General features: G+C 47.1%; 1 protein-coding gene across 2 annotated transcripts in view; it reads right to left on the minus strand.

Annotated features, from left to right (window-relative positions):
- Positions 1 to 19,189, minus strand: part of Klhl29 (kelch like family member 29) — a 306,193-nt gene that overhangs the window by 209,922 nt on the left and 77,082 nt on the right. The window contains exon 2 of one of the 2 annotated variants that reach the window (XM_008848872.2): positions 15,298 to 15,405. The exons of the other annotated variant lie outside the window; for it this stretch is intronic. The gene's annotated coding sequence lies outside the window, so the exon portion shown is untranslated. The remainder of the gene's footprint in view (positions 1 to 15,297; positions 15,406 to 19,189) is intronic. 2 annotated transcript variants of the gene reach the window in all.

Here is a 19,189-nt window from a genome sequence, read left to right on the forward strand (position 1 = left end):
TTTTTTTTTATTTATTATTTTTATTTTGTGTGTATGTGTGTATTGCCTGCATGTATTTAAGTGCACCTGTGTCATGCAATGCCTGAGGAGGTCAGAAGATGCTATCAGATCCCCTGGGACTAGAGTTATGGACAGTTGTTAGCTGCCATGTGGGTGCTGGGATTCGAACCCAGGTCTTCTGCAAAAATAACCAGTATCCTTAACTGCTGAGCCATCTCTCCAGCCCCATATTTTTGAATCTCGATTGACTCATCTGTAAAAGTGGGAATAATCCCCTACTCGGCAAGGTTACTATAAAGTACTTAAAAGGTTATTTTAGTGTTCTTTTGGTTTCAATGCAGAGAACCGTATCTACCATGGCGAGACCATGGGGAATTCAGCAGAGGGGTTGTCCTGCTTACTCAAACACTCCTTCCTTTAGGTTGCCAGTACCCTTGCTAATCAGTCTTTGAGATGCAGCTTTGCTATGCACAGAACCCAAGAATAATTGCTGGAGTCCTAGGTATGCATTTCCATGGAGCTCCAGGTGACCTCTCTAGTAACTGGTCAATCATTAAGTGATAGGACCACCCTGAGGAAGGAGGGTCATGCTAAACAGATGGGTGGAATACTGAGTTTTTCCTGCCTGGAATCCTGCCTACTGGGGTAGAACTTCCTAGCCACAGCCATGTAGTCTGTGAGTTAATTTCCTTTTTTCTTCTTCATGCCTTTCTTAGTAAACCTGCTTTCTTTAAGGCTTTGGGCTGCCCCTAGCATCTTGTATTTCTTTACTTTCTCTAAAGCTTCCTTCTCCCAGCCATGTGGCTGGCAGTCAGCCACGTGTCTGACCTCCCACGCAGGATCTAAACCCGCCTGGCTTCATGGCTTTCTTTCTTTCTTCCCAGCATTCACCTCCTCAAGGCAGCTGCCAAGATTACCAGCTCGCCTGCCCCAAGGATTTCTTTTTCTTTAAAATTCTAATAAAATTGTAAAAGCTTAATTAAACTGATTTGGAACTTTTTGAGTCTGGGTAGTCTTTCCTGGTGGTCCCAAACTCTGTAACAAATCCTTTTAGTTTTCCAGTTCCAATTCCAGTGGAAAGAAATCTGATTATTCCTGCTTGTTTCTTAGGGCCAGGACCAATCCATTCTGTTTGCCTGCCAGCCTATTGAAGGGCACTCCTTAACTCAAATATCAGGCCCAGTGCAGTGAGCTGAGACTAGAGGACTAGATCACATGATCTGTCACCAAACAGCAGGTGCTAGGTGGGTGCAAATGTTTTATAGAGTGTGGTGGACAAGGCTGGTGACCCTAGTCGAGTGTAACATAATGAAGGAGACTTTCAAAGGTTCATTTCCTCTCCTGCACCTAGAGCTGTGACCAGCAGAGAAAAAGAACAAAGGGAGGACATGGTCAATTCTGTCTGGGAGGGGTCAGGTGGGCCTCTCCAAAAAGGATGGTACGAGTGGCATTCTGAGTAGAGCAAACAGCTCAGGAGAGGCCTGGTGGTAGAAGCATAGAGGGTGACCCCGTGGTGTGTTTTTAGCATGGGAGAGGTAAATGTCTAAACTTGCTTTAGTCTACAGGGGCTGAGGAGTCTATGGTGGTGGCCAGTGTGCTGAATGAACTGGTAGAGGCAGGGAGACCTTAGTGGTCACTTGGATTAGAACTGTTAAGGGCCTGTGGAAGGAGGAGAGGGGAACAGTAGGAGAGGGGAGAGGAAGGATACTGGAGGGACCATTAGGAGAGAGCTGGGTCTGACATGTGCAGGGAGGGAAGGCTGGAGTGTTCCAAGGTGACTTGGGTCTGGGTAGGTGATGCTGCCATTCCTGGGAGTTAGCAGCACTCATGAGAAGAGGGCTTCAAGACAGAGGTGAGTCCAGGCAGGACTATGGCTGAGGGACACTTTGATAGAAGGAAGGTGGACATGTGGGAAAGGAGCTTGGGGAGAGATCTGGGAGTTGCCAGTCATAGGTGAGGGACAGATCAATAGCACATGGAGGGCTGGAAGAGAGTGATAAAGGATTCAGAGCACTCTGCAGGGATGAAAGAAGCCACCTGAGAGGTAGAAGGTTAGGAGCTGACGGCTGGCTGCTGGGGAGCCTTGTACCCTGGTGAGCCCAACACCACTCTTGAGACTAGTCACCGGGGCTGCTCAGGGCCCCTCGCTCCTTTTCTGGAGGGTCTTTTCCCAAATAGGAGGGACAGTGGCTAGAGAAAACTCTCATTCTAGGCCCCCAGACAGCACTGAAGTCCCTGCTGGAAAGGCCAGTGCACTTGAGCACTCAGGTTCCAGAAGGCATAGCTCAGGGATGCTGCTACCTTTGCACCCAACGTACCAAAGGGACCTGATAAAGGATTCTTTAGGAGCACAGGAGCTCCTAAAGGGAGTGGGGAGAGGGAAATGTTCTCTGAGCTACTAGGAATCTTTGTCCAAGAAGGGGCCCTGTGCTTCCACAGAGCACGGGTGGAAGCTCCCCCCACAGCAAAGTTAGCTGCACTCTCAAATCTGATATGAGGAAGGAGGAAGTGGGGGAGCTGACTCCCCCTAACCTGTCTCCCAGATTAGGCTAGACGTGTCTCCAGACCTTGCAGGGACCCCTGTGACCCAGCTGCTGCGATGGAGGGAGGTTAGCCTGAGCCTATCCTTTTAACCAGCCCTGAGGGGGGAGTTGGTACATAAACCAGTCTTAATATTGAACAGCTGCCACTCTGTTTACTTTCACAAGCCCCAACTTCCCATAAATCCAAGTCAGAATCAATCATCTTTTATGGAAGATATTAATGGCAATTCCATTATTTAAATTCAATCAATGCTGGCTGTGCCCTCCTCTTTCCATTGTAATGAAGTCAAGTTGGTGGGGGCGGGGGGCAACTTTTGACCAAGCAATGGAAAAAGAAGTCCAATGACCTTGCTCCTATCTCAGGATTGTAGTTAGATAACTGCTTAGGAAAAAGGATTCAATTTCTCTCCATCTCTCCCGTAGAGGAGGAAGGTTTTAATTCCATTGACCCAGGAAAAATAAAAATTCTTCTCTTGCACTCATCATCGCTATCTGAGTGCTGTCAGGGCCACTCACCATCACTGGTTTTTAAATGGTACCATGGTGATCTACTGCTTCCCAATCAGAATTTTTTTTTAAAAAAAACCATGAACCCAGGTCTTCCAGGAGCATATTGGTTTCAATGGCCTACAACATAGCTAATCTCTAGCCCAAACAGGTAAAGATTGTTTGCTTTCAAAGTTTTTTTTTAAAAAAGGCATAAAAAAACAAGACAGAAATAGAGTGGTCCAGGAGGTTACGAGGTCACCAGAAACCTAAAGAAAATATGCACGTGAGTTGGGTTCCCTTGTCCAAGGCACCCCTTTCTCATAGATGTCAACAAGTGAATGAGTGAGACATCTGTGGGATGTGGAGGCCTTATTCCCATCACTCTTATTATCCTCTGTGACTCTCTCTCTTCTTTAGAACTTGACATCCCCTCCTTAGGACATCCCCTCCTGAGGAAGAGCTGGCTCCTTGGCCAGACCCACTTTTCAACTCTGCTGCTCTGGTCACACCCCCGTCCTCTCAGCTCCACAGGGGCTATGCCCTTCTCATGGGCTATTGCAGGGGGTTCAGCTCTCACAGTAGCACCTCCTGCCAATGAAACCTTGTCTCACACATGCATTAATGTGAATGCTGTTCTCTCTGGAGCCTTCCTTGGGGACAGATTCAACAGGACAGGATTCTGAACACTTCAGTGCGGCAGGAGATATGCTAGGGCTTCTGACTCACCCTGCCTTCAGAGACAGCTGGGGACTAGCTGTTCTCTGTTTCCACTCAAAACAAAACAAGGGAAAATGGGCTTAAATTGCAGCAAGGGAGATTTAGGTCAGATAGAAGAAAAGCCTGCAGGAGCCACTGGAATGGGGACTCTGGGAGCTGATGGAATTTCTTTCCCTGGAGATCTTTCGGCAGAGGCTTTAGTGTCAGAGACAATCCATCCCCAGGGCTTGCTGTAGAAGGGGGAGGAAGACAGCGGCCCAGCAGGTCCACTTCTGAGCAGGCCCAGCTTCTCTTCCAGGAATACCACTTAACAGCCCATAGCACCCCTCACTGGGAACAGATGTGTTGCATGCGATCACATTTATCATTAAGCATCCATCCCTGGGGCTGTCAGAAGGTTATTCTGTCTGTTATATCCTATAGAAATGCCATGCTCTCTGCCTTGTGACAAAAGCTAGTTTCTCTCATTCCTACAACTGGGGCTGAACATTCTCCTTGCCTCTGCCTGTAATATAGTTCCCTTCCCTGTCTATCTAGCCACAACCAAGGTACATCAAGTCCTGCTCCAATAGGCTGATGTTACAGTTCCCCAGTCTCCATGGGACCAGCTGGGGGGGGGAGAGGGAGAGGGAGAGGGAGGGGAGAGAGAGAGAGAGAGAGAGAGAGAGAGAGAGAGAGAGAGAGAGAGAGAGAGAGTAAATGCGCCGGGAAAAAGAAAAAAAATTTTAATAAGTAATAATTTAATGCAATATATGTTTTAATGGTACTTTTGGTATACTTTTATTGCAAAGATATAAAAGGAAAAATTACTGACATTAAAACTTGAAGGATTTGATCATATGGAGGGAGAGAGAGAGAGAGAGAGAGAGAGAGAGAGAATGAATTAGCCTGGAACAAGACCCTGAGGACATAGATTTAGAGGCACCTCTTCTCTTCTGTGTGATAAGGAGGAGGTAGATGGCTTCACATTGGCCACTGGAATCCCAGGCCTCTCTAATGGAGGCCAAGGTCAGAAGTGCTGCCAAACCCTAGATAGGTCTGCAGCAGCCTAGAGTCCACGTGAAGGACTTTCTAGATGTGGTTTCAGGTAGGTGACACTCCCTGCTCCATTTCCTCTCCTAGACTTATTCTCACCCCTATATTTTGATTTATGTTGTCTTAATGGATCTTCTGTTTCCTGCATTCCTTTCTGGAACCAGGCAAGGTGAAGATAAAAGAACAGCAGCCTTCATGCTCTTCCCTGGCTGGGAGCTGGGCCCAGTCCTTTCTAGTCCAGGAAAGAAGGAGAGAAGGTCAGCAGCCTCCTTTCTGAGAATCCCATGTGGAGAACTGAAGACTGCTTTGCCAAGAGTCCTCTAGGGACCCAGGGCTGAGGTTGGGTGGGTTTACAGCATTTATGTGCTGGGCCAGAACCGAAGAAGGTCTGTGAGGAGCAGAAAAAGCTGTCAAAGTGTCACTCACCTAGGACAACGGTTGGCCATACCAGTTTTCCCTGCCCTTCTGGTCTGCTCCTATAGCTAACAGTGGGTAGAATTGGTCATGGAGAAGCAGAAGATGCCCAGGGAGCAACTTTCCCCAATTCAAGAAGCACAGAACTCAGTGCCAGGCAGGGGATGTGTCATTGTAGCAATCTAACCATTAAGTCAGGGCCAGTACCTCTGAGAGGTAACACGGTTCAAGAGAAAAGGGAGGGCTCCAGCAGCTCCAAGCACTTCTAGAAAGCAGCAAGTGACTCATTTATCTGCCCTCATGCTAGCCAGTCCTGACCACCCTACTGGCTGTTGGAGAAGAGGTTAAAAGTCCAGAAGGGGCCTCGCCTGGAGCTGGTTACCACAGATATTGAGAAATAAGCAGGCTTAAGAACCACTGTGACCACTTCTACCACACAGCTCGGCCACAGAGGTTTGTGCTACATTCCAGATGTGTGACAAGTATACACCCCACCCTGTTCCTTGAAGCAAACAGCTTAAGATGAGCAGCTCTGCCTAAGAAGCCTGCTGAGAACGTTTCACAAGTCCAGGCCTTAGGAAGGACCCAGTTTGATGTACCCTTATTCAGGAGAAGAAATGGGTCTCTTAATCCTGAGGGTGGAGCCCTGAGGGCCTCTGGCAGGTCTCCAAAGTGGCCTTGCAGACAGAGGGTGGAGCCAACCTTGTGGGTAGGATGATGGATCAGACAGGAAAGGGGCACTTTCCACAGAGCTAACCTAGTCCTAATCACCAACTCACAGCCGGAGCTCAAAGCATCTGATCCAAGAGACTCTTGGCCTAAAGCATGGCCAGAGGCTGTGGTCTCTGCTCTGGTAGGTAGAAATCAACAGGTCTGTTGAAAGATGGACATTCAGGCTTAGTCTCTAGTCTTATCCCTTCTGTCTCTAGTGCCCTTGGCTTGGCCTCCAAACACCACTAAGATGCGTAACTACACAGCTTGACAAACAGGAGGGTGAGCCTATGCTGTCACCTCCTGGGCCCCCAACCCAGTGAGGAAGGCCAGAGGTGGACACAGACTTCCCATACTCATAGTTTCATAGTCACAGATCATACAGAGACAAGAGCTAGACAAGTGATGAGAGGGGTCAAATTCATAGGAGAGTCGGGGATGCCAACCTGAATTTCAGATCCAAAGCTCTCTGATGAAATGACTATGGCAAGTTACTCAACACCGACTCCCAACTTCAGTTTATTCCCCTGTAAAGGGAACAACAGTACCAACATCCCCTGAAAAGGGTCCAGCACAACACTATATGTAACCGCTTTTCGTCACAGAGACTGTCTCTTGGCTGAGCTCTGGGGCAAATGACACTTTTGGGTAGATAGTGGAGGCTGACTTCAGAGAGGAGCCCTGGCCTGAGTAGGACTCTCAAGGACAGGTGAGTGATGCTGGAGTGAGAAGCTACCCTTCAGGAAGGAAGCTCCCCTCCAGGAGGGAGCCTCCTCATGGCCTCACCCTCACCCTGCCAAGCTTCATTCTAAATGGATTATTGTTTATTGGCAGCTTATCCCATCTCTCGGGTTATGAATTATTTACCAGATAATGACTTCATAATTGTTAATGAGAGATGCCCCAAGGACACGCTGACATATCTCCTGAAGCCACAGTACTAATTGTGGTGGAGTCCCAGAAGCTCCCTCGGGGCCACATCCAGAGTGTCACTACTAGGGACAGAGCCTGACAGGCTTGCAGGGATCCATCATGAATCCAATCCCTCATGATACAGGTAAAGGAAATGGGCTCCCACCAGAGGTAGGGATGTGCTTCCACAGTATAGGAATTTCATGCAGCTCAGTGGCTGTTTGGGATCCTTGTGTGTGGAGGGGAGCCACCTCCCTAGACACAGAGGTCACCAGCTGACAGAATACACTCAGCAAGCAGAAGCAGCAGGATGGCTGACTGGTGGAGGGCTGGGGGTGGGCACACCCAGGACACCTCCCTTCAAGCCCAATCTGGTCCTGAAAAGAGCCCATGGCTCTGCTGAGGTCCTTGCCCCTTAGACTAACAGGGAATCCCTATACAGTGCTGTACTTCAGGCACCATTTCAGATGATACTTTATCATGTTCACTTGTTTAATCCTTATAACTACAGCATGAGGCAAACAGACTATAACCTGCATTTGCAGATAGAAGTATCTGAGACTTGGGAGTTAAACACTGGGAAGGGGCAGCATTGGAATTTAAACCCAAGCAGCTGGGTGCTGGCAACTATGTTCCTGACCTCTACAATCTACAGCTCACTAGAAGTGTTTCCAGAATGGGTGGATGGGTGAATGTAGGATGGATTTCTAAATGTGGCTTGAATATGAGACCGAGCATATTGAGGGTCTGGGTTCCAGCAAAGTTTGGGGAGTTCTGCCTGACTCCTAAACCATAGATGTCACTTGCAAGTCTTTGTGCTGGGCCTTGAGGAGGGCCCCAGAGATGGAGTTCCAGTGACTGCCCTCAAGACAGTGTGATAGGAGGGGAGTGGGGCCTGGTATGGGCAGGTACTTTTGTGGTCATCACTTTCTGTTATGCGAGCTCTGTGCCCAGCTCTGCAGGGCTGCCCTCCTATGCCTAGCAGAGGCCAGAAGCTAGGGGAGGAGCCTGTTGCCCAGGAAACAGTGGAAGAACCATACCAGTTCAAAGAGGAACCCAGCCTAGAGTGGGTACTGAGAGAGTCCCAGGGTCAGGGCTTCCCACAGGAACACTACACCAGGAAAGATGTGAGTGATGGGAGAGACTCTCCTGAGAGTCTTGGGTTTAAGAACTTTGTCCTCTAAGGAGAAAGTTAGCTCAGATGTCTGGACTGAGCAAAGGCCAGCAGAGGCTGGTTGGCACAGAACAGATTTCCCTCATTGGATCCACATGCACCAGTAGCTGCACTGCAGTGCGTGCCTGTGCCAGATGGCAGAGCACTCCAAATGCAGGTTAGAAAGCCTCAGAACTGGTGTTAAATAAATAATCACACTATTTATTCGGGGATGGAGAAGCAGGGCACCTCTCTATGTGCTAATGGGGAGGGTGGGACTCTAGGACTGGCTGGGCTGCCTCATGCACGCACATCCCTGAGCACTGACTCCAGAAGGGGCCTTCAAAGAATCTCTGTTCTGATTTTCATTTCCCATAGTCAATACCTGCCTAGGTACCTGGAGAAAGGGCGGGGGCAGGTTAATTGTTACCTCTGTGCTATTATTAGTTTACTTTGTAAAAGCAGAAATATGCTTTTAATGATTTCTTTTTGTTGTTGTTGCTACCTTACAAACCAGATGCTTTTATCTAAATGAGTTGCTACAAATCAAAGGATGGGCCCATGAGGGTTGCTAGGCTGCTTCTGTTTTACATGGGTGGGTAGGCAAACTTAAGCTCTGTGAATGAGGCTTACATCTCTCCATCGTCTCAGCATCCAGCTCACTGATAAGTGAGGGTAAAAATACCAATTGAGAGTTGTAAATGATGTGCCTCTGAGTGGCCTAGAGCAGAGGACACAGGAGCAATCAGCCTGGTCTCCAGCCTGTGATGAACATCCTGTTTCCAGTGTTAAGAGCTGGGTTGGGGTTTTTCTCTCATATGGTCACTGTATTATTCCCAGTGCATAGCACAGGACATTATAGTAGCTGCTTAAGAAATATGTGTTAAGCCAGTTCTCCCACAGCACTTCAGATAAATTCTTGTTCCATGCATCACATATTATAAGTTGTTCCATGCATCACATATTATAAGAATGTGTTTAGCTGCTGGTCTCCTTGCTGGACTTGGTGCTCCTTAAGAACAGGGCTTTGGTTGGAGCTTTCTGGACTCCAGGCATAGATAACACACACATTGTGGTTGCTTGAAGGAATGAATGGATGAGTACTGTGACAACCTTTTGTTTCACCAGGTGCTGAGTATGTGTCCTGCAGCCCCCACTGTTCTTAGCACTGTCTGTCCGAGGCAGGAGTAATGAGGGAGGGAGCAGAGAGAAATTTGTGACAACATGAAAAAAATCTGAAAGGTATATTTTGTTTGTTTGAATGACACAGGGTCTCAATAAGCGCAGGCTGATCTCAAACTCAAGATCCTCCTACCTCTGCTGTGAGTGCTGGGATTACAGGAGGACCACCATAGTCAGTTTAAAAATATTCTTGAGCAGTTTTTACATTATGGGCAAATGAAACCATTTATAATGGATGGAAGTCAACAAGTTCAAGAGCATGGTCACTCAAAGAATGCACACAGGGTCCTTTACTAGGGCAGGATGCTAGCAAGGCCACTATGAGCCTAGTCATTGTGGGCTTTTGCTATTGCTCTGTTTCTGTTTCTGTTTTACAAATGAGAAGGCTTTCCAGCCTTGCAAAGCCCACAGAGCCCAGGCTATGCATCAGCTTTCAATATTCCTCATTCATCTGTCTTCATATAATGGGCAAACTCATAACTGTTCCCAGCAGCCCTGGCCACTGGAGCAGGTAACCACAAGGTAAGGAAGGCCACTCAGAAAGTCAAACTTTGACATAAAAATAAACTCTGAGGTTTGCAAAGAAGCTATTTCTAGCCTAGGTGACAAAGAAGGTTTTGCAGTTAGACTGAACTATCATGTGCTCCTCTACCCTACCTGCCACAAGCTAAGTGGAACTCCCATGTGCACACTATCCTGAGTTCCCTGCTTCCACCCAGGGTATCTCCTGCCTTCTGACTGCTATTTCTGTCTGTTGTTGAATGTGGGGCTAAGTGGAGCAGACTAGGAGGGCAGAGAAAGGTGCCATTGCTGCCCTGGCCCCGAGTGATGCTCTGATAGCCTTCCCTAGATATCAACCCCTGCCAATTCTGCTTCACCCAACATGCTGTGAACCCACCCAACCTCTGCCATGGGGCCCTGGAGGTTCTTGGCATAACTGCCTGCAATTCTTCACATGGGATTCCCAGCAAGAAGGCTGCTGATCTCTCCTAAGGCTGGGAAATGGGAGATCTGGGTCCAGCCAGGGACGAGCATGATGTTTCCTATCCTTATGCTCTCACCATGCCTAGTTCCAGAAAGAACTAGAGGGTACCTAGAAGGATCTAAGGAGGAGTGTGAACAAATGTAGGAGGGGAAATGGAGCAGGAAGTGTCACCTGCATGAAGCCATGACTGGAAAGCCCCACACCAGGGCTAAAGACCTGCCTCTAGGCTTGGCAGTGCCTCTGACCTTGGCACTTTTGAGAATTGTCAATGCCTTCCCCCCATCCCTCTACCCCAAGACTGTGATTTAGTGGAGCTGGAACACAGCCTGGGGATGAGGGATTATTAGGTTCCCTTGGGTGTTTTTAGTATGTGGCTAGGGTTTAGGGCTGGTGTTTAAAGACCTACAAGAGGCATATTTGACCACTCTGTTGCAGTAGGGTTCTAGAATCTGTAGCTACTGGGAGGGTAGCTCTGGAAAAGAACAGGTGTATGGGGGAAGGCTGAGATGCTCCTGTAAGGGTCCTAGAAGAGAGTAGGCACAGGTGACTAGTCAAAGCATCAAGCCTACAGATTATTTAATCCAGGGGCAGAGTTTAGGCAGAGTAGATGAATCACACACCAACCAGGAAGATTGTTTTGCAAAATCTCCATAACTTCCATCCCAATTCCTCAAGGAGGAGAACCCAGGCACAAGGTGACAGTTTGAGTTGGGAGCAGTGATTGGAGCTGGATACTCATCTGGTGAAAAGAATTTAATTAGAACTCCTGGGGGACAGACCCAGGCTTTTGGACTGGTAAAGCTGTCTAGGCCATGCCCTGAACTCTATAGCTCAGCACTGCTGGTCAGTGTCCTCTTGTCTCTCCACTCTCCCCTCAGTCTTTCTTTAGTGTCTCCCTCAATCTTCTCTCAGTCTTCCCTCAATTTCGCCTTAGTCTCCCCTCACTGTCCCTCTGTCTCCTCTCAGACTTTCTTTTTACTCTCTCAGTCTCTCCTCAGTCTCCCTTCACAGTCTCTCCTCAATCTTTTAGGATTGAGTGTCCTAAACACAGTGTCGCCTTAACCTCCCCCAAGTCTTCCTCTCAGTCTCCCCCTAGTCTACCTTCATAGTGTCCTGAGAGGTGGGAAGGTCAGGGATAGTCCCATTCTACAGGTACTCTCAGTTACCAGTAGATTTGGGATCTGGAGCTGGTAGCCTGCCTCAGTTTCCAGGATCCTCTCCTTCACACTGCCTATGAGGACATGCTCTGTGGTGCTGCAATGTCTGGGAAGAATATGATCATCCAATCTTATGACATATGTACTGGGCCTTATGCTGGACCCATGGAGGAAAAGGGTAAGCACTATCCTCTAGGGGCTAATGGTCAGGGTAGGAAGATGAGACCCTAAGGTAGAGGAGATAGACACAGCCAAGGAACACAGAGAACCAAAAACTCACAGGAGATGGCAACTAAGGGAACTTATTTTGGACAGGCTGAATTCAAGATAGATTAATATAGGTAATTGGTATGTAGGGATAAAAATTCTGCCTAGGTGTCAAATCCAGGGCACAGTTGAAGATACTAGAGAGACAGGAAGTTGAAGGAAGTCCTTGTGGATGGGCAGGGTCATAGGTGGGAGGAAGAGGAGGAGCCAGAGGGCTGTAGTTCATATAGCAAGTAAGAATAAAACCGTATGCCTCCATAAAGCCGGAAGGGAAGTCATTGAGGTCTTAGGGACTGTTTAGTGGAAAGGTATAAAGGCCCCAGGAAGGATGTGGACAGGCTCAGTTAAGGCCATAATGAGGAACTGTGTCCAGATGGGCACATGGTATGGGCACATGGCTTTCTCAAGGGCCCTAGTACTCAGATGCCCAGTGAAGTATGAAGCCGTGACAGTCTCCAGGGTGGCCAAGTAAGGCAGCAAGAAGATAAGGGAATGACTGAGCATATGTGGTGGCCACTGTAGCACTAAGGTAACTGCATGGCCCATCCTTGGGAAGGGGGCCACAGAGGCCTGACAGAGATGGACAAGGAACCAGTGCAGGGAGGAGGGACCAGAGCCTCAATGAAGTGAGGCTCCCCTAAGTGGGGAGAGGAGGCTGGCAGAGGACAGAATGTGGTGGGAGGGCACCTGCATAATCGATTTAGGGGAAGTGAAGTTGTGGTGAGTGCAGACACTCAGGGCCCATAAGTGAACAGCTCCCATTCCCTCAGGAGGCATGTGCAGCGACCTTGGGGATATAGGACACACAGAACTTGCCGAGGGCAATGGGCATGGAGGGGCTGTATGCAACGGTCCCACAGTTCTAATGACAGAGACAGAGGATGCTGCACAGGTCTGTTCTCAGCACCAAGGAAGACTGGCACCCAACTTCTACGTACTCCAGAGCACAGGGTCTCTTCCTGCCATTTTCAGCCAAGCCTCTGGTTCTGTATAGACTGAGTCCTTAGCTCCCCACTCCTGGCAGCACAGGTGTCAGATTTCTCTCCTGCTGCTTTTGAAACCCTTCTTTTTGTTACTTGGGTGACTTTCCTCCCATTTCAGGGGCAGACGACAGCCTTCCACACTTTGTTCCTGAATTGGCCTATTTTGTAGCAGGACCTGGTGAACTGGCCCAAAAGTGTTTCCACTGGCCAGTAGGAGCCACAGTGGGCTGCAGCGCCTTCTTATTCTCTGGGGAATTAGTGAGTATCCTGACCAAGAGGAAAGAACACATCCTGTATTGTGCCATCTGCCACAGGTACTCACAGGAACAGTCCTGGCAAGGTGCAAGGTAGATGTTGGTGGGATGTCGATAGGCAGAATTCAGAGTTACATTAGATGCAGTTCCTGCCCTTCAGGAACTGGCCAATGGTAGGCCAGATAAATACGTTCACATTGGGGACACCAATCTGGGATCCTCAAAATGTGCACCCTATCAGGTGTGCTTAGTGAGACTATCAATGGACCAACCCTTTCCTCATCCTACAGCCATACTTGTCCAAAGCTGGGACAAATGTGGGTTACGTGCCAATGCTGCACTACTAACAGGAGACCCAAAATAAGACTTATCATTTAAGAAAACAAAGCCCATTACCCCAGGGCCTCCTCAGTGACTTTTTTGCCACACAAGCAGTGCAGGAGGATCTAAGGAAAGCTGTCTTAAAGTGAAACACACCTCTAAATTTCTTCTTCACCCCCTCTATCTGCTTGGAAGGAGATGGTCCCTAAACCCCACTTTACTGATCCAACAGTCACAGAAGCCAACCATTCCCCAGGGCCTAGGACAGTAGACAAGGCAGTTGCCCCAAGTCAGAGGTGCTGTTAGGTTCATACCAACAGCCTTGTAGGTCAGAAGCCCATTTGTCTTTCTCTGGCTGGGCCTTTGGGCTGCTGGGAGGTTGCTGGGTGCTGGGGTTCTTCCACAGTAGCATCTGATGCAGGTCTAACCTGGGTCTCTCCTCCTCACAACCTCTGCTACCTACAACCTGGGATCCTAGAGGCACAGTTTCCTCTCTTTGTTCAAGAGTTCTGGAATGACAGGCTGCCTTCAACCCCACTATCTCTGAGTCCAAAGACAAGGCCCTCTGCCCACAGAGAGTCTGGATGTGGAACAGACCCTTGTTGGCATGATGCTTTAAGCTAGGTTCAGAGCATAAACTGGCCCTAATCAGAGATGCTCAAGAACATGGTACTGGGACACCTGAGCCTTAGCTGTCCTGAATCCAGGTACCCCACTCCATCCCCAGCCTGCTTTATTCCAGGCTCAGTCCTTCCCCTTTAGTGGCAGGAAATGTGTGAGTACTGGTGACTAGCTGCAGGCTCCACTGCTTTTGCCTGGCTTGCTGTCAGGCGACAGAACAACGCTACAACTGCTTTTCATAAGATGCACGCCCTTACCAGGGAGTCCACATCATCCGACTCTCTCCTGGCCCAACAGTTCAGATTTAAATGTTAGGCCATATCTCTAAATTTAATGCCAGGAAATAAAAGACTATGCAAAGTATATACACAGAAATGTATCCTATGCTGTTATAATGGATGATTCAAAATACACTAACTGTCCATCTCCAGGGCACCAAGTAGGTTATACATATTATTATATCCATAAAACATCTAGCTTTGACAAATGATATAGGTTTCTAATAACTAAGATAAAAAGATGTCTTAATACCCTTTACCAAGTATCAGAAGATACAGTGTAATCCTGTGTATATGTGTACACACTGTGCATGCACATGAGTAAAAGAGAGACACTAAAATGTTTATCTCTGGAGAATATGATACATCATTTCTATAATTTTAGGTTTTATCTCTATATATACACACACATACTGTAGCCTGGAAATGACTTATTCCTCCAAAGAGCTACCGGCAAGTGCAGGGAATAAGGGTGGACCCTAGTGTGGACGGACATTGAAACGAAGGGAGGAAGCGTGCAGCACAGAGGAAAATGGTCCGGGTGTCCCACAAGCGTGGAAGCAAGATGGGGCATTCGCAGACCTGGGGCGAGATGGTGGGCCCACGGGGCGTGGGAGGGAAAGGAAGGGCTCCACCCTGTGGTTTCTTTGTAAGTCACCGCGCACGCCCTACCATAAAAGAAACCCCCAAACTAAAATTGTCTTACGTTGGTCTGTGAGCCTGAGGCCTTGGGCGGGACCCTCCCAAGAAGGGAAGAAATTTAGTGTGATACATACATATTCTATATATGTAGGACATTTTGGTGTTAGAGATTGAATCTAGGGCCTGCGTCTAAGCACCCCTTCTACTGTCAAGTGACACCTCAAATCTTAGAGGCTATCTTTCAAACTATCTTTGTACAATGAATACATAGTTTCAAGATACTTAATAATTTATTCTAATAACCAAAAAGTTGAATTATAAGATTTGAATTTGTTAAATTACAAAAAAAGAAGAATGACTGTTTTGAGACGCTTCAAGGTCCAATAACTTTTCGTTACCCCCAGATCTAATTTTCTTGGGAACACTCAAGACCCAGATGTGTCAAGGTGACTGAGGCCAAGACAGCTTAGTGGAGCCCTTGGGCACCTGTATCTGTGGGAAAAGTCTCATCAAGCAAGAGGGAGGGGCCAGTTCCATATCCCCCTTCTCCAGACCCTCATAATGAGAGAAGACAGCCAGCTCTGCCCAGGTGGCATGTCTTCCACCTTCCAGGTTTGCTGAGTGGAGACCTACCTTGCGCCGTCCGTCTCTGGTGAGATCCGGATTCGTCCCCAGGATGCAAAAACTTCGATGGCCACCAGCACTTAGCAAAGCATTAGCATCACGAGGAAGCCAGACGATCTGGAGAGAGAGGGGAGAAGAGTGGGGTTGGGGTGGGGAACAGCCATCATTTTTTTGTGAAAATAACTATTTGGAGTTCTACTATCTTAGATGACACCCCCCCCTCAAGCCCCGCCACCCTTAATGGAAGCTTGTCTGCCTTGGGTTTGTTCCTGATGCTGGCCCTCCTCAGGTGGACTCTTTCATAAAAGGTACCAAACTCTGCCATAGCACTTCCAGATGATGAGGTGCAGTGAGCAGTAGACTCCCCATTCTCCAAACAGGCTAGCCCTGATCCCCATCACTGAGCCATTAACATGGAATATGAGAGAGAACAACAGCACTGTTTTCCAGCTAATCCAAACAAAGCTGCTGTCCAGTTTGGGGGGGGGGTAAAAAATTCATGCCTTTAATCTAATACTGAAAAGGATATATACTCTAGAATTACAAAAACAAACCATTACTTCTTTTAGACAATGGGGAAGAGGACCTTGAGATGAAGAACAAGATCCTTGGAGAGATTTTTTTAAAAAAAATACAGATTTAATACCTATTAGAAAGAGGCTATCTATTATGGGAAGGTAGGGTTATTCCTCATTCACTGTTTCAGATGTAATATATGAGAAAGCCATCATCATGACCGGAAATGGCATCCTCCCTGCAGAAGCGCTGGACTGTCATCACCTGGGAATCAATATATATATATTTTAATGGAATATATCATTATCAATTGATTTTCCTTTTTCCTCTTAGCACTCCAGGGTCCTGGCTAGCAGGAGAAAGCTTTAATGGGATATGAAGGATCTGGACAGGTAAATAAGTTATTGTAAAGGAATTCCACCTCATGGCCAGCTTCTGATGACACGATGGGTCATTTACAGATCCCCTCTTCCTAAGCTTTTTCAGCTGCCACTGACAGGGACACCCGTGAGCCATATCAAATAGCCATGTGAAAGCTGAAGGTGGCAGAAATATTACTTTTCCCAAGGACAGAGTGTTTCCTTTACGATTAAGAAATAACCTCTGTGGGGAGGCAAAGTAAGCCAAGGTCAGCATTTAATTTTGACACAGAGCCAAAGCCGTGAATACATTTCCTCTACTATGCCTATGTGAACGCATGCAGAGACATCAATCACTTCGGCCACAAGGTATTGGCAACACGAGTGATCAGAAGATCAATATACTTCTGGGAAAGATTCACAGCGGATAGGTGTTGGTGAAGAGAGAAATCTGTAAGAGTGGTCCCACTGATTTTAGGTTCTTAACAACTTCATTCATTCATTCCTCACTCATTCAACAACTATTTATTGAGTGCTGTGGCATATCAGGCCACGTTCCAAGCAACGGAAATGCGTGAAGGAACAAAACAAAAGAAAACAAAAATCACTACCCTCATGAAGCTCACAGACTAGTAGGTAGAAACAGAAGAAACTATGAACTTAATTGGTGAAAACTGTATCAGAAGATGGTGAGTTCTGCTTGTAGGGATGGAGTAGTGCAGGCTGGGGGATGCCATTTGGGGAATTGCAATGCAGTTTAATAGAGTATGTGGAGAGCGACATTTGTGCATTTGTGTACACACTGGAAGAAAACGAGGAGTGGGTCACAGGAGTGTAGGGCAGAAGGAAGAGTCAGTACACAGTGCCAGGGGTGGCACTGTTCTAAGATCAACAAGGAACCCCCCGGGGCTGGACCTCAGATGTTCCAATAGAAGATGAAGCTGGAGTTGTGATTGCTCAGATTATATAGGGACTTACAGGCTATGGTAAAGGCTGTTAATTGAGAGAATGAAGATCCTGGTTACCAGACTTTACAAGAGCTCTCCCTCTCCTGAGAAAAGACCTCCTGGAGGTCCAAGTCAGATTGATCTGATTTTCTTCTCAATGCAGGTGGTTCAACTCTCTCCAGCCAAACAAGCCCATGCCTCAAGTTGTAACCAGGTTGTGCCAAATAAATATGGCACAGGCCAGACAAGAGTTGGAGAGACAATGTTGTGGGGGGCAGGGGACACAGGGCAGTCTATGACTTGCTTTTGTGACAATGGCCTTGTCCTCCCTACTCTTTGGTGTTAGAGGCCACTTCTAGAGATCACTGAAATAGTTCTGAATGAAAATAAGGCACACACTAAGCCAGGTTCTTTTCCTGTTATGAACCAACACATTAGCTACTATGCTGGAAATAGTCTATTCATCCAGGTTAGTTTTTTACCCATTCACCTCCTCTGTGTCCTTTGAGGCATAACTGATCTGTATGGGACAACATTCCCTTTCTGACATCCTCTGACTCCTGGTCAGATTCAACCTGTTCAGGCATCAGTAGGAGACCAGGGATAGGTTGGGTCCTGCTGTGTCTTCATGTGCTGATGGTGCTAGCTAGAGGAAAGAGGGAGAGGACATTCCATGGGGGACTCTCTCTCTCTCTCTCTCCCTCTCTCTGTCCATCCCCCCACCTCTTCCAGGGTTCTAGTAACTGCTGCCTCGCCTTGCCCTCTTAAGCTTAGAGGCAGTAATTACCTCTATGTTCATTATTAGCTGTGGGGTACTGCACTATTACTGCACTATTGTGTCTTTATACAGTACCTATGCCTTTGTGATTAGTTCGTTTAAACTCTCTTAAAATTACACATTTGAATATACCTATTCCTTTCAAAGAGGGTTAAACACATGGGTCTGCAAGTGGAATCTGTACACAACCACATGGTTTTAGGATAGGAGTTAAGCGACTTGATTCCCATGAACCCATCTCTCAATTTTCAACCTAGAAAAACCAGACCATGGACCCTTCTACTCCTCCTCATCAACATCATCCCCTCTGCAATATCTCAACACTGCCACCCTCACTCTGGCTCTCCAGCAAGAAGTCCTTGAGTCATGACCTCCACCCCCACCAGAAACCCTTCTACTGAGAGTTTAAATAGGTCTTGGCTCACATTCAGCTTTGGTTTATGTCTCAGTGGTTTTATTTACCTATTCACTTCTCTCCTTTCTTGTTGACTTTCATCCCACCCAACCTCCATTCCTTGCAGTCCGATTCAGGACTGAGGAACACATTTTAACATTTGAATTTCTGGTCCATGGTACCCATTCAACTGGTAGTGCACAGCAGACCCACGACCCCACGACTCATCTTTCCTTCTTAGGTCTATAAACTATATCCACTCACCCAACCACAATCTACCCTAATGAGATGTATGGTGCTGAAAGTGAAGTTAAATGATTAGAAATCTATTTCTACTAATAATTTTGGTTCCAAGTTAACACTGCAAAACTTTCTGTTTCCAAACATCAAGGCTTGGGAAAACATCTCAGAAGGAATCCAAGAAGTTACAGGGAGATAGGGTAGCTTCCAGACTCCAGGGAGATGGTAACAATATCTCACCCGAGGACTTGATTTCTTTTATCTCTTGTCAAACTGACCTCCTCTCTTTCATTAATTTAATTATCAAAGGATAACTTTGAATCTTAGGGAAAGATAATATTAAAAAAACCAAAGAACAGAGAATTCTTCATTTTTAAAACATACCAGGTCATCAGCTGCTGCTTGTAAATAGGATCTTACAACCTTCACCTTCCCAGATGAGAACAACTTTAACAAGACAGACCACCATGAAAGCAAGACCCTGGAATGGGTTGTTTAGGTTAAATACTGACAGATTTCAAAATCTAAACCAGAAAACCATTTTGAGATCCATTTGAACTCAAAGTCAGTAAGTAGAGACGATTTCTGACATGGACCGAATTGATTGCCAAGAGAATTATAAACAAGGACCCTAGGAGTTTTTACGTCTCTATAAAAGATACCATAT

This window comes from Nannospalax galili, unplaced genomic scaffold (genome assembly GCF_000622305.1).
Source record: "Nannospalax galili isolate Female #2095 unplaced genomic scaffold, S.galili_v1.0 scaffold1191, whole genome shotgun sequence".
NCBI classification, from domain to species: domain Eukaryota; kingdom Metazoa; phylum Chordata; class Mammalia; order Rodentia; family Spalacidae; genus Nannospalax; species Nannospalax galili.